This window comes from Lissotriton helveticus, chromosome 9 (assembly GCF_964261635.1).
Source record: "Lissotriton helveticus chromosome 9, aLisHel1.1, whole genome shotgun sequence".
NCBI classification, from domain to species: Eukaryota; Metazoa; Chordata; class Amphibia; order Caudata; family Salamandridae; genus Lissotriton; species Lissotriton helveticus.
The window spans coordinates 1,010,383,126-1,010,395,860 of record NC_136070.1 but is presented as its reverse complement, the minus strand read 5'-3'; positions in this window follow the sequence as shown (position 1 = coordinate 1,010,395,860).

Sequence of the window (12,735 nt, the reverse complement as noted above, 5' to 3'; positions counted from 1 at the left end):
AATCTACAACATCTGCCAATATTATGACATACCTCACTACAGCTGTGGGAAAATTAAACCAAGAGATTGCTGACAAAGAACGGGAACTGGGGCTTGAAACTACACCACCAGCTACTTTGGAGTCCCTCCCACAAAATAGACAAGTTGTCCCCTTGGAACCTAAGATTCATATTATCACAGCTAAGGATATTATACCCCAAGCCCAAGGCACATCTGGCCCTGAAAAGCCTAATCCAATTAACGAAGCTAATGAGCAAGACCGCACGCGGGAGGTGGCAAGTCCGGTCAATAAAAGAGCTACAAGGTTGAGAAAAAGGCTGAAAACGCAAACTTTGCAACACCATAAAAAATTACGTCATATCCCAAGTAATCTTGAAGGCTCGATAAGAGACATGGTTGAAAGGGTGCTCACGGATAAAATAGAAACCACCCTTGTTCCGATCTCAAATGACATTATTGACACCCTAAAAGAATGTGTGTCTGAGATATTGGGCAAATGTGATAGGATTAATACATTGTTATCAACAAAAATGCCTGAACACTTGCCCTCTAAGATACCCGGGACCCTGGATCTTCTGGCGCAACCTATGGAGGTGATAAGAAATGTATCATCAATAGCTTCCCATCTCCTCCCTGCCCCCCCAATGCTAAAGCCGCCTACAATAACCACGCCAGCTCTGTACACTACGGGCCCAAAGATACCTGTACAGAGTATATCCAACCCCAGTATCCCCTCCACAAAGGCTAACAGGCATAATGAAGGAGATCTACATGGAGGAAAAAGACAGCGTACAAAGCTCCGGGTCAACTTACCTCCGGAGGCTACCCCTTTTGTTGCCGTTCTGGTAAATGTTCCCGTCTGAAACCAGGGGAGGTAGAATCCCAGGGTACTTTACTGGAAAACATTAAGTCATGGTGCGATATAAACTGTACAGGCCCAAGGAACATATCCTCGAACATAAGTACAGGGAGAAGAGTTGACTGGTTGGGGCATACGGAAAAAAACTTACCTGAGGATTGCCTTATAGTAAACTTCAACAGACCCCATGTGTGTACTCGATTATTCTGGGATGCCACTGAGGTAAAGAAAGGAGAAATCCGAGCTGTGCACTTGGGTTTCTTTTACCCATCGCCCTAGCATCATAATTATCCTCATGTCTGGAATGGACATCATACTACCTTGAGACACAACACTTGTCTATCATCATGGGCGACACAAACACCATATTTTACTCCAAAACCCATTAAAGACATCGCACCAGTAATTAGACCTGACTTGGAGCTATCAAACAGATTCACAGCCCTATCACAATTAGATGAAAACGATTGACTGACCTGCTCTGCGAGCTCGGAAAATCAGATACAATGTAGCCCCACTAACATAGAGGTAAGAGGGAAAGTTGTGAAACTTATGAGCTGGAACATTGCTGGTCTTCGTTCAAAAAGGGAAGATAGAATATGGCTCGAGAAGATCAAGGGCTGTGATGTTGTAGCTTTACAGGAGACTTGGGACACTGAATGTAATTTCTGGATAGATGGCTATGTATCTTGCTTCCTAGCAGCCCAAGCTTCAACCGCAGGGAGAGATAGAGGAGGGCTCATGTTTCTAATTTCTGTTAGACATATGGGGGTCATTAAGGTATTAAACACCACCTCCCCTAACTATATGGCTTTGGAAGTAACTATGCCAAACAAGCATAAAATTGTGTATGTCAACTTCTATAATGCCCCACACAGCACCTATGGTAATGAGAATATTGACTTACTTGCTAAATTTTTAACTGATTATAAAGAGGGTCAAACCACTTTTGTTCATCTCATCCTTCTTGGAGATTTTAATACACATCTATGTAATTTGCACTGTCAATATGGAGCCTATGTAGATGCGGATTATCTGCCCCACTCTCATTTTGAACACTCGGCAAAAGGGGTTGCCCTGGAAGAATTATTGACAGACATAGATTTGTCCGAGCAAGAGTTCATTGACACTAATGATAGTGTGGCAACATATAGTGCTAGGGGCAGTAATGCTATAATAGACTTCATTTTTGTATCTCCAGGCTTGTTACGTAATGTTATTTTTTATAATGCTATACATGCAACATTCAGCGACCACAACCCGGTGATCATGGAACTGATCAACAATAACCCAATCCTATTAAATGAAGAAGTTGATAGAGATTACCCCTTAAAGGTAGGGGTACATGACCAGGGAAGACGGGTAAAGTGGAGCAAAATTATCCCAGATGACTTTTTTGATGAACTTTCTGAAAAAATGGGAAAAGAATTAAATACCTGTCGAGACCCGTTAAAGTATGGAGGGAATGTCACTATTGCCTTTGAAATAATTTGCCAACAAGTGGCTCTGGATCTATTGTGTAAGCCGAACCATAAGGCAGAAAAAGAGTATGGGTGGTTTAACACGGAGTGTTCCAAAGCCCATAAAGACCTAATGGAGGCACTAAAAAGGGTACCTCGAGATACCCAGGAAGTGGCTATGTTAAGGAAAAAAAAAAAAACTACGGTAGAGACCCGTAATAATGAAATAAAGACTAATGCATGGGAGTCCCTTTTTGAAAGATCAACCTTGAGGGATAGTGCTAAATTTTGGTCGATTGTTAATACGCCTCTTTTTAATGGTAAAGAAAATGACACTTTAGAGCTTAATATCACAGAACGGCAATGGTTGGACCACTTCGAGAAAATCTATGGTAGTAATATCGCTGTAGAGCCTTATACACCCAAAATACATGAGCGCTCAGAACACCCCCTGAGTTTTTCAGTTAAGGAAGTCAAGATGACAAGGCGGGACATAAGGCGCCGGGCCCAGATGGGGTGTCGGCAGATATGTATAAAGCCAATTCCTATATTTGGTCCCTCGTCCTTACAAATGTCTTTAATGTAGCCTGCACACATAACACTAGATTGCCTACATCTTGGTCCCGGTCTATTATAATCCCTGTCTTTAAGAAGGGCCAAAGGGGGGATCTAAGGTGTTATAGGCCGATATCCTTAATTGATTCATCCTTTAAAATATTAGGGAAAGTTATCCTGGCAAATATTTCCACATGGGCAAATAACAACGATATCTTGTGTAATGCGCAGTATGGGTTCAGAACTGGGAGAGGCACAGAAGATCAGTGCCTAAATTTGCATCTTATAATCAATAAATATACTGTTGCGTCTAAAGGGTCAGTTCACCTGGCCTTCATGGACTTGTCCACAGCTTTTGACCTAGGTAATAGGTCAAGGCTGTGGACAATGCTCTTGGATCTGGGTTTGGATCGGGCCCTTGTGAACTTCCTGGCAGAACTCCACAGAGACCTGAAAGCGTCAATACGCATGACACAAGAGGGGAAGTGTACTGCTGGCTTTAAGTCGGGTAGAGGTTTGCGCCAGGGGTGCATTTTGGCTCCAATGTTATTTTCTATTTATATCAACTCACTAGGAAATACCTTGGCTACAGCTACCGTTGATGTCCCATACATGGGGGGGGGGCCCATTGCCTGTTTTATTGTATGCTGATGATACGGTCCTGATATCAAGGACCTCCATCGGCTTACAATATCTTTTAACTCCTTTGGGGCTTTTATGCACAAAATAGACCTTGTGGTAAATATGGAGAAATCCCATGTTATGTCCCTGGGGAAAGGGAAGAATAATACTAAAACACTGTCCTGTAATGGCGTTGTATTATCAAAAGTTAAAGTCTTCACCTACCTTGGAGTGGTGTTTGATGACATGGGCTCCTGGGCACCCCAAGTCTCTAATAAAGTAGCTGCCGTGAGAAGATCGTCGGCTGCTATATTAGGCTTTGCAAAAAGACTGGGTGGGAAACCAGCAGAGGCCATACTGGCTATATATAGAGCTAAAACTATAGCCATAGCAAGGTATGGAGCAGCGATATGGGGCTATAAAGACTCTGCCCAAATACAGAGAGAGGAAAATAAATTCCTGCGTTCACTCTTAGGGCTGCCCCACTCCACGTCATCCTTTGCAGCACATATGGAACTGGGTCAGGGTTACATTGAGGATACCCTTAACATGGCACCACTCTTGTTTTGGATCAAAACATGGTTGAACCCAAACCTTACACTAAACCACAAGATCATTAAGGACTGTATGGGACGGGATAGAGCAAAGGATATCCAGTGGCTGTCATTTATCAAAGCCACAGGAATGCAACTGGGTCGGCCTGAATTATACTTTAACCCTGAAAACCTAAGCAAGGATGATATTCCATGGGTAAAGAAACACTTTGTTGGTAACAGAAATAGAGCGTGAATCCCGAGAAATTGTTAAGCCAACAGTAAGGGTACATTATTCCCTGATTACGACAATGTCTATACAACCTTACTTGATCATTGTCACAAGACCCTACCACCGGTGGCTTTTAACAAAATTTCGTTTTAATCAGGCACATTTTTTGCTGGGCTATTACGTGAAGTGGTGTAGACCAATGGAGAATGAACCATGTAAATGCGATAGTTTCTCTGACCAAGATCTAATACATTTTATGTTTTTTTGCCCTTTTTTTGTGGAAGGACGGAAAAAGTATATTGTACCATTGCTAAGGGATAAGGGGTTTATACAGTTAAAACCTGCACTGCTATATTTACAACGTATGGAGTCCCCAGTAGTGATGTTTGGGATTGCGAACTTTTTGATAGCATCTATCCGTGCTAGACGGAACAGACTAAGGGATATTACATCATTGGAACCGAAAAATGTTTAATTGCCACAGCTATCATAAATGAACTACCATGTATATAATCAATTAATAACGCTACAAATTCAGAAAATATTTGTTATTAGATAATGAATACTTTTGTAAAAAAAAAAATCCTAGAACCATGTATATAGGCCGCTGCTTTTATATCCATGTACTGTATTGTTTTTATCAAATCGTTTTTATATACTATATAATTCTGAAAGTCATCATGTATAGGTATAGCATACTTTTATGATTTTATAATAATCGAATAAAGTGATTTTGACTCTGACTCTGACTCAGTTAAGGTCTTGGGGCATATTAACAACAACCTCGATAATTATCGCAGAACGCGCTTAGCGTGTTTTTAATTATTGCCATCTATCGTAGGATTATATCGCCCTGTTAGCATTGTATTAGCAATGCTTTTCCCACATGCGATGTAAAATCCTGCGACGGACGGTGATAAGCATCATTAGTGTACGTAATCCAGCGATATGGGAACTGCGCTAATTAAATGCTTGGTAATCGGGAGATGTGGATTTAACCTTCCAATCCACCCCCCATTCATAGTATGGTTAAATCAGATTATTAGCAGAAGGTAAACACCTGCGAAAAAGGGGGCTTAGCGCTACTTTTGACATCGCTTCGCGGAACCAGTGCAGCATTGTAAATAACGCGAAACTGTGGTAGTGAGGGTTTGTCATGTAGTATTTCTAAGGTACGCCCACTTTGCATGTCATTAGCAATGTCTATCGCTGACATCAAAGTAGGGGGAAAAACAGTTTTTATCGCAAGGAAACTTGCGCTACTGCATGGTAGTGAGTCCTTGTAAATTTGCGCGTTAATAAAATCGCCGCTTTTCCGGCGCTATGTGCCGAAAAAGCGGCGAAACATCTCTTGATAATATGCCCCATGTTGGTAAAGCCCTGGTGTGCCTCGACCACTTCTGAATTGAAAAACTTCTTGAACGCTGTCTGCACAGTTTTGAAACATGACTTCTAAATATAGGAGCAGCTTATGCAGTGCCTTTGCAAAGAAAGGTCAAGAAGCATTGGCAAAGCTAGTAGAACTGGCCTCAATATGCTAAGTCAAGCAACTACATGCATGTAGAAAATGTGCTGTCTGCGTGTTTTGCATTCACTAATGCGGTACAGCAAAGAAAGCCAGGTCTATTGGTGTCTCCCAATTCTAGAAAACATGATCACTTTCTGCATATAGAGCAGTGAATGTGAAAACAGTGTGATGACTGAGTGTGTTTATTAGATGCAAAATTCCTCATATATTTCAGTTGAAGCATTTACTACAAATTTGAATGATACACTAAGCAGCCAGTACCAGGGGGCGAGAAAGCAATACCCCTCTGGGCGGAGCCAATTCCCATTCGGTGTATATTTTGGAAAATTAGTAGAAAAGAGTTCTGCAGACAGCTGCACTGTCAAGTGAGACATAAAAATAACAGAGAAAAGCAAGAGTCCCAAGGAACAGTACATTGCTGGTAAAGAGGGACCATGATGAAGATAGCTCTCCTGCACAAAAACTTAGATTGCCTGTTCCTCTGAAAAGAATGGGACCACTTATCTGCAAGCACTGTAATTCTGGATAGAAATTAGGAGTGGTCTACGGTGGAACAGACGCATTGAAAGCCAAAAAAATCAATGTGATCGGATTTCTTTTGTCACCAGCCATCAATGAAGAATGGCACATGAACAGCAACAGTCTCTGTTCTCAGATGGAAACCTGGCTCCTGTTAATCAACGATTTTGTTTCCCTCCAGGACGTCTTAGAGCTGGATAGAGTTGGCATTTTCCAAAATGCACAGTACAAAGGGGAATGATAGAATTTAGGAGAAAATCCTGCGTTCGTCGATTTCAGTCATCCTTTTTCAACAGATGGGCGACCCACGTTTGCTTCAATGTGTCGGAGAAATAGCCTGTCTGAAAAAGCTATTAAGAAAGGCCACAATAACAAGTAGAAAGGTCTTCACTGCACTCCTGGAACATGTCTGAATCACAGGGGTCCCCTGAGCAGTATAATGTAAACTTCAGTCTCTATGACTTGATTCAACTCAACCCGCGCACCTGTGTCCCACTAGTACTACTAACCAGATCGCAAACAGGAGCTATTAGAAACACTGCCCTAAACGTTAAAATTAAATAATTATTGTTCATAATATTACATGTTCAAAAAATCCTCGTCGGTGGGAAAACTAGGCATGGAGTTTCCCAACAAGGGTCATGGGTGAATGCAGAATACTGCAGTTCTACAACAATCCCGTCACCTGCCCACCCATTTATACCAACGAACATGGGAATCAGCCTGCGTCCAAGACATTTTGTTGTTGTTGCAGATTTATATAGGGCAAACTTGACCCGAAGTTATTGGAGTGCTTTACATGAGCACCAGTTATGATACACTAGGACACATTCATTTTTTATTGTGTTTTGGTAGGCACGGGGTGATTAAGGGCCATATGTATCAAGCAAAATTGCATTCACAAACGCCGAAATTCGCAGAATTTCGGCATCTGCGAATTCAATTTTGCCAAATGGTATGTATTAAGGCAAAATAAGGAATCGCTAAATTTGGGATTCCTTATTTTGCCATTGCATTTAAGGAATCGCACATTTTGCAATTCCTTAAATGCAATGTAAGAAGCACCAAAAAAGTGCAATTTGGCCTTAAGGAATCGTAAATTACCACCAACTTTAAGTTGGTGGTAATTTGCGATTTTTTTGAAAAATTTACTTTTTTGCATTTTTCAAAGTGCAATGTGAAGCACATACATAGGGCATGTATGTGCTCCACATGTGCACCTATGCTTATTTTAGGGGTTCATCAGGGTGTCCTTTTGACACCCCTGCACCCTTGAAATTATTCTCAATTTGCGATTCTCAAATTGCAAATCGTAAATTGAGAATAACTTCCCGTTCATTCCTATGGGCCTCCTGGCCCATAGAAATGAATGGGAAAGTATTCCTTAATTGCGATTCGCAATTTGCGAATCATAATTAAGGAATATTAAGAAATCGCAAAAAAATTGTGATTTTTTACATACATCCCTATATGCAATTCTCAAATAGCGATTTCTAAAAAATCACAATTTGAGAATCGCAAATCAGGATGTTGATACATATGGCCCTAAGTGATTTGCCCAGAATCACAGGCTATAGAGTCGACCCAGAGGCTCGAACCTTGGTTTCTCAGCTCCAATGTCGGCAGTCTAGCCGTGAGACCACATCCTCTCCCCATTACATTACAGGTAAACAGTGGGAAACCCTGTGGCCTGAAATCCCAAAGATCTATAGAATATTTCTCAGCAAGAAATAACAGATAAGATCATGGTCCGATGGTGTTATACACTGGCCCACTTCCACTCCATCTACTGCCCGTGCTGGCAGTGCGGGGACCATAAGGGAGACTTTTGACAAATATGGTGGACATGTTCCCCCCCCTTGCACTTTTCAAGAAGGAAATGCTAAGTTGCATCAAAAACACTTCGGGTTACCGAGTCCCAGACGATTATAGCACAGTTATCTGAGGACTGCATCCCCCAGCACTAAAAGCAATGGCACACTCAGACTGGTTTCTGAAACAAATGATTCAGTTGGCATGGAAATCTCCTAATGCTCCCCCAACAGCTTCCTGGTACACGAACTAAGGCACACCTTAGCACTGGACCAGCTGACTCACAAATTAGCTAGCACAGACAAGAATTTTACACGTCTATGGTAACCACTTCTTGATTACTTGTCTAGACTGGAACATCTATGTTTCCAACCGCCCAACTCTGTGCTATCCATTTATTTGAGTAGATGGACAAGTGCAGCAGTGGCCCATGCAGGTAAGAGCGCCCTGGGCCGGGTGGGAGGAGGGGGGGGGTATTTTGACAGACGATGATGAGGGAAAATTAATTATTTAATTTACCCGAGGGAAAATTAATTATTTAATTTACCCTCGTCATCGTCTGTCGAAATACCCAACCCCCCCCCAACCCGGCCCCACTACCCTTACCTGCACAGGCCATGGCTGGACAAGTGCAAAGTTGCCTCACCCTAGATTTTCCCACCAGTCTTGTGCCGTGGGGGAAACTTTCGCCTCCGGAATGGTTCCTTATTTTTGAGACCGCCTCCCATCCCACAGGACTGCTCCTCTGTACTCGTATTTCATAATTTGCTACCCTTATCCCCTTTCCTGTCCTCTGCCCCTCCCGTACAATACTATGTTGGATTTGCCCCCTCTCTCTCCCCCCACCCCCCTTTGGTAGTGGAGGCCCGTTGTCCTCCCTTACCGTCCTCCCCGGTCCCTTCCTTTATCTTGGATTCATCTACTACTCTCACGAGCTCCAGGCAGCCTCAGAAACGCCCTTCTCCCTGCCTAGAGCGGGAAACTCTCCCCAGTGAACCAACATCTAATTCCCCTCTTTGTAGCTGCTCAGGCAGTGTACACTCGCACACATATGGTTTTTGCTCCAAAGTTCAACTTGTTGCTTCAGTAAACTGCTACTGTCTCAAGTACTGTATATCTCATCCTCCCACTATCCTTGACTTGGATTTTTTTATTTCATCTGCAATGATCGCAATATGAACCCTTGTAATGTTCTTTTTCTGTTATTGTAATACTTTATGAAAAATCTAATCAAACAGATTTTGGGTAAAAAAAAAAAACTAGCCAGTAGAAATAAGGGTGAATTGATTGACCAAGAATGTGGAGACTCTTGGCTGTGGCAATGCATCATTTATTTCTCCACGAAAGTGAGTTTTGGTTAGTGGGCTGAGACTGCTACCAACAGTACAAAGGGCAGAGTGGACTCGCCTGGCCGGGCAGGGCGTTTTCACTGTGAGCGCAGAGCCATGCATTGCCAAAATGGTGGGGATGATCAATGTGTATCACCCACTGAGGAATGCAGCAGGACCGAACATCTGCAGGGGAGGTAGTGGTAAGCCCAAAGTAGGCAGGCGCTCCAGCACCATGCCGGGTTAGCCACATTATTTATCGCTAGATTGGTTGTGGTGGCTCTGTGTGCTGGGGTGCTCGCTGCCACCACAGTAAGTTAAGGAGACCAGAGGGCCCTTCACCTGGGCAGATCAAAGGGGACGTGGTGGTGCACCCTATTTATTTTATAAGAGCCCCTTGACCACAGAACATAGTCAAGAGTCAAAGGTTTTCACACATGTTTTCTTTGGCAGGTAAGTTTAATGATCACAGGTCAGTCAGCCTTCCCTTGTGTTTACCACCTTCCCAGCACAGTTCAGGCAGGGGCAGGTAATAGGAGCTCCAGTGAGCTCCAGTTTCTCCATGAGAGAGGTAGAGTCCCTACAGCCTTCCAGGATGTGCTCATGGTCATTTGCTTCCTGCTTTACACTTTTCTTGAGCCAGGCAGGGGCCCATGGTAGAAGTGAGGGACTCAATAGCCAGACTGGCATGGTAATAGAAAAGGTAGATGCTAGGCCACCATTAGGTGACATTAGAATTATGAGAGTGACATCATAGTGACCCACCAAGAAAGGGTGCAGTTCTTGTGGGAGGTGCCAGGTTTTCACCCTTCCTATATATGGTTCAGATGTCCACGGATATTTCTTATCAACGCCAACAGTGACTTCCAGAGTTTAGATATGTATTTTCTTGAAAAGAGGACCCTTTTTTTGCGTGCCATTAAAGGGTCACTCGACTGATAAATTGTCCAGTGCTGTAGACGGCTTTGTGTGTGGTGTCAAGAGGCCTTCTAGGTGGTGTGTATGGTGTAATTTATATCATTCATTAATTTATTCATCCACTCATTCATTCTTTGAAGGAGGAGTGTCTGGTCAGGAGTAACCATTGGAGGACTAGTCATGCTGGTTTTAGGATGCTGACTTTTAAAGAACCGAAGGAACAGGTAGAATCCTCCAGTGCTTAATTTGAGCTGGTGGTTCCCAGTGCTCAGCACCTGCACTTAAATGTCAAAACCGGCATGTATGACAGTTTGCCACAAGGTGGTGATGTCTGTCTAATTTAGGAATGAGCACAACAACAGCCGTTCATTAATTCAAAATACATTAAAAGGATTAGTACCTGCTGCCCAAGCCATTCTGATAGTGACGGGGGCACCTAGAATTGTCTGATTTGTCACACTTGTAGGAGTGTGATGCTTTGTAGCTGTGTTCGTACTGTCATTGTCAGCGCTGGCAGGGGCAATGGGTGGTGCATCTGCAGTGGCCTACCAACGAGGGCCCTGGCGCTTATTTTTTTACACATTATGTACTGTTTCACATAGCAGTAAAGGGATATAATTAGCAACAAAAATGAGAATTTGGATGAAGTATAGGGAATGTTTATGGTACGGACCAGGGTTGTGGAAGTCAGAGAGAAGAAGAGGCTTTCAACGAGTTCATATAGAAGAGGGTACTGTCCACAAGGCAGCAGTAGACTAGAACTCAGCCACTGCATACTCCAGGTTCACATAAACATGATGACCCTGCATACATTGCTAGCTACAGTATTTACCTTTTCTATTTCCTCTGCTGGAAATGGAAATAGAGAAAATGAGGCGACTCAGATAGGTGATTTGGAAGGTGATAGGCACTGTGTCTCTGCTGCCCCTATGTACAGGGTTCATTGCTTTCAGTATGCAGTCCATTGAAAATGCTGATTTCTTTTTTCATCTCTGTGTTTTTTGGGTTCACTGTTGAATGCTTTGCAGTTAGGTGTTAAATGGAAGTTTCTTACAATGCCACTGAGAACGAAATTGTCTACCCTGTGTTTCCCCATGTCACTCTCCACATGACTGTATCCTGGTCCATGCCTCCCTGGTTCAGGAAAGGGAAAATTCTGATTGAGAATACCCAAATATAAGATTAGAAAGAGAACAAACCGGCAAAGTCCATAAAGGTTACGTAACGTTGCGCATACCAAGCGTCCAGCCAGCTGTGGGACCTGCTGATAGTGGAAATGACATTCTCTTCACAATAGACCTGACAATGGCAACTATGGCTAGGAAAATGGATCTCAAGGATGCATTAACGAAATTGGTGTCTGTGTATGTGTGCATGCGCGTGACTTTCTTTTCGCAAACCCAGTTACAAGGGTTGTATGTCAGAATATAAAATACAAAATTATAGTTCCTGCAGTATTGGTCATATATTTTATAGTAGAAACTCCACATTTGCATACTTTGAACATATATATATAGGATAATATTGAAAACCAAATATTCTGGGAGAATACCTTACAAAGCAATAGAGTGTCGTACACAATTGTGGTTTTATATTAAGTAGTTCAAAATAAAGACACACGTGTGAGCAGGTATATAGCATCAAGGGAAGGGTGAACGTCTACAGTAGGGAAGGGAAGGGTGCTTGGATTAGGCAAATCCTGGGGCAGGGAAGTGAGTTTAGTGGTGGAGAGTTGCAGATGGGCAAGTGTGGGGTGGGGAGCTGTGGAAGTGGCAGTTCTTAGGGAGATCTGGACTCTAGGTCGTTACTTGAAAATGAGGCTTGCATCTGGTTGGTGAAGAAACAAGAGACTTATGGCCAAATGCACTATTTTGAAGTCTAACTTTGGGAAATGGTTACGACTCACCATTAATTGGCCCAACTCTGTCCCTTTGCCACTAACCAGGAGTACTAGGGCGCCGACGTTACAGCACCCCTTGAAGTGCCAATTGGACCCTGTCTGATACTGGGGTATATAGTACCGCTGGGAAATAGATGCACTCATGCAAGAAAAAATGGGAAGTGTGTATCTGGCCTTGCTGAGAGGGTGTAGAGATGGATTAATCTGCCCCTGACATTGTTGGGACAGGTGGCATTGATGAAGATGGTATCCTTTCCAAGCTACTCTACCTCTTTCAGAACTTCCCCACACCCCTAAATAAAGTATTTTTTGCACAACCGGTAAAGCTCACCAGGGCTGGTATACAACGGTAACCACGCATTTTTTACAACGCGGTACCGTTACCACGCTACTTTTACCACGCAAGTCGTTACCACGACTTGCGCTGGGGGGCGCTCCAGGATAGTAAATAGTTTAATTTACTATCCAAC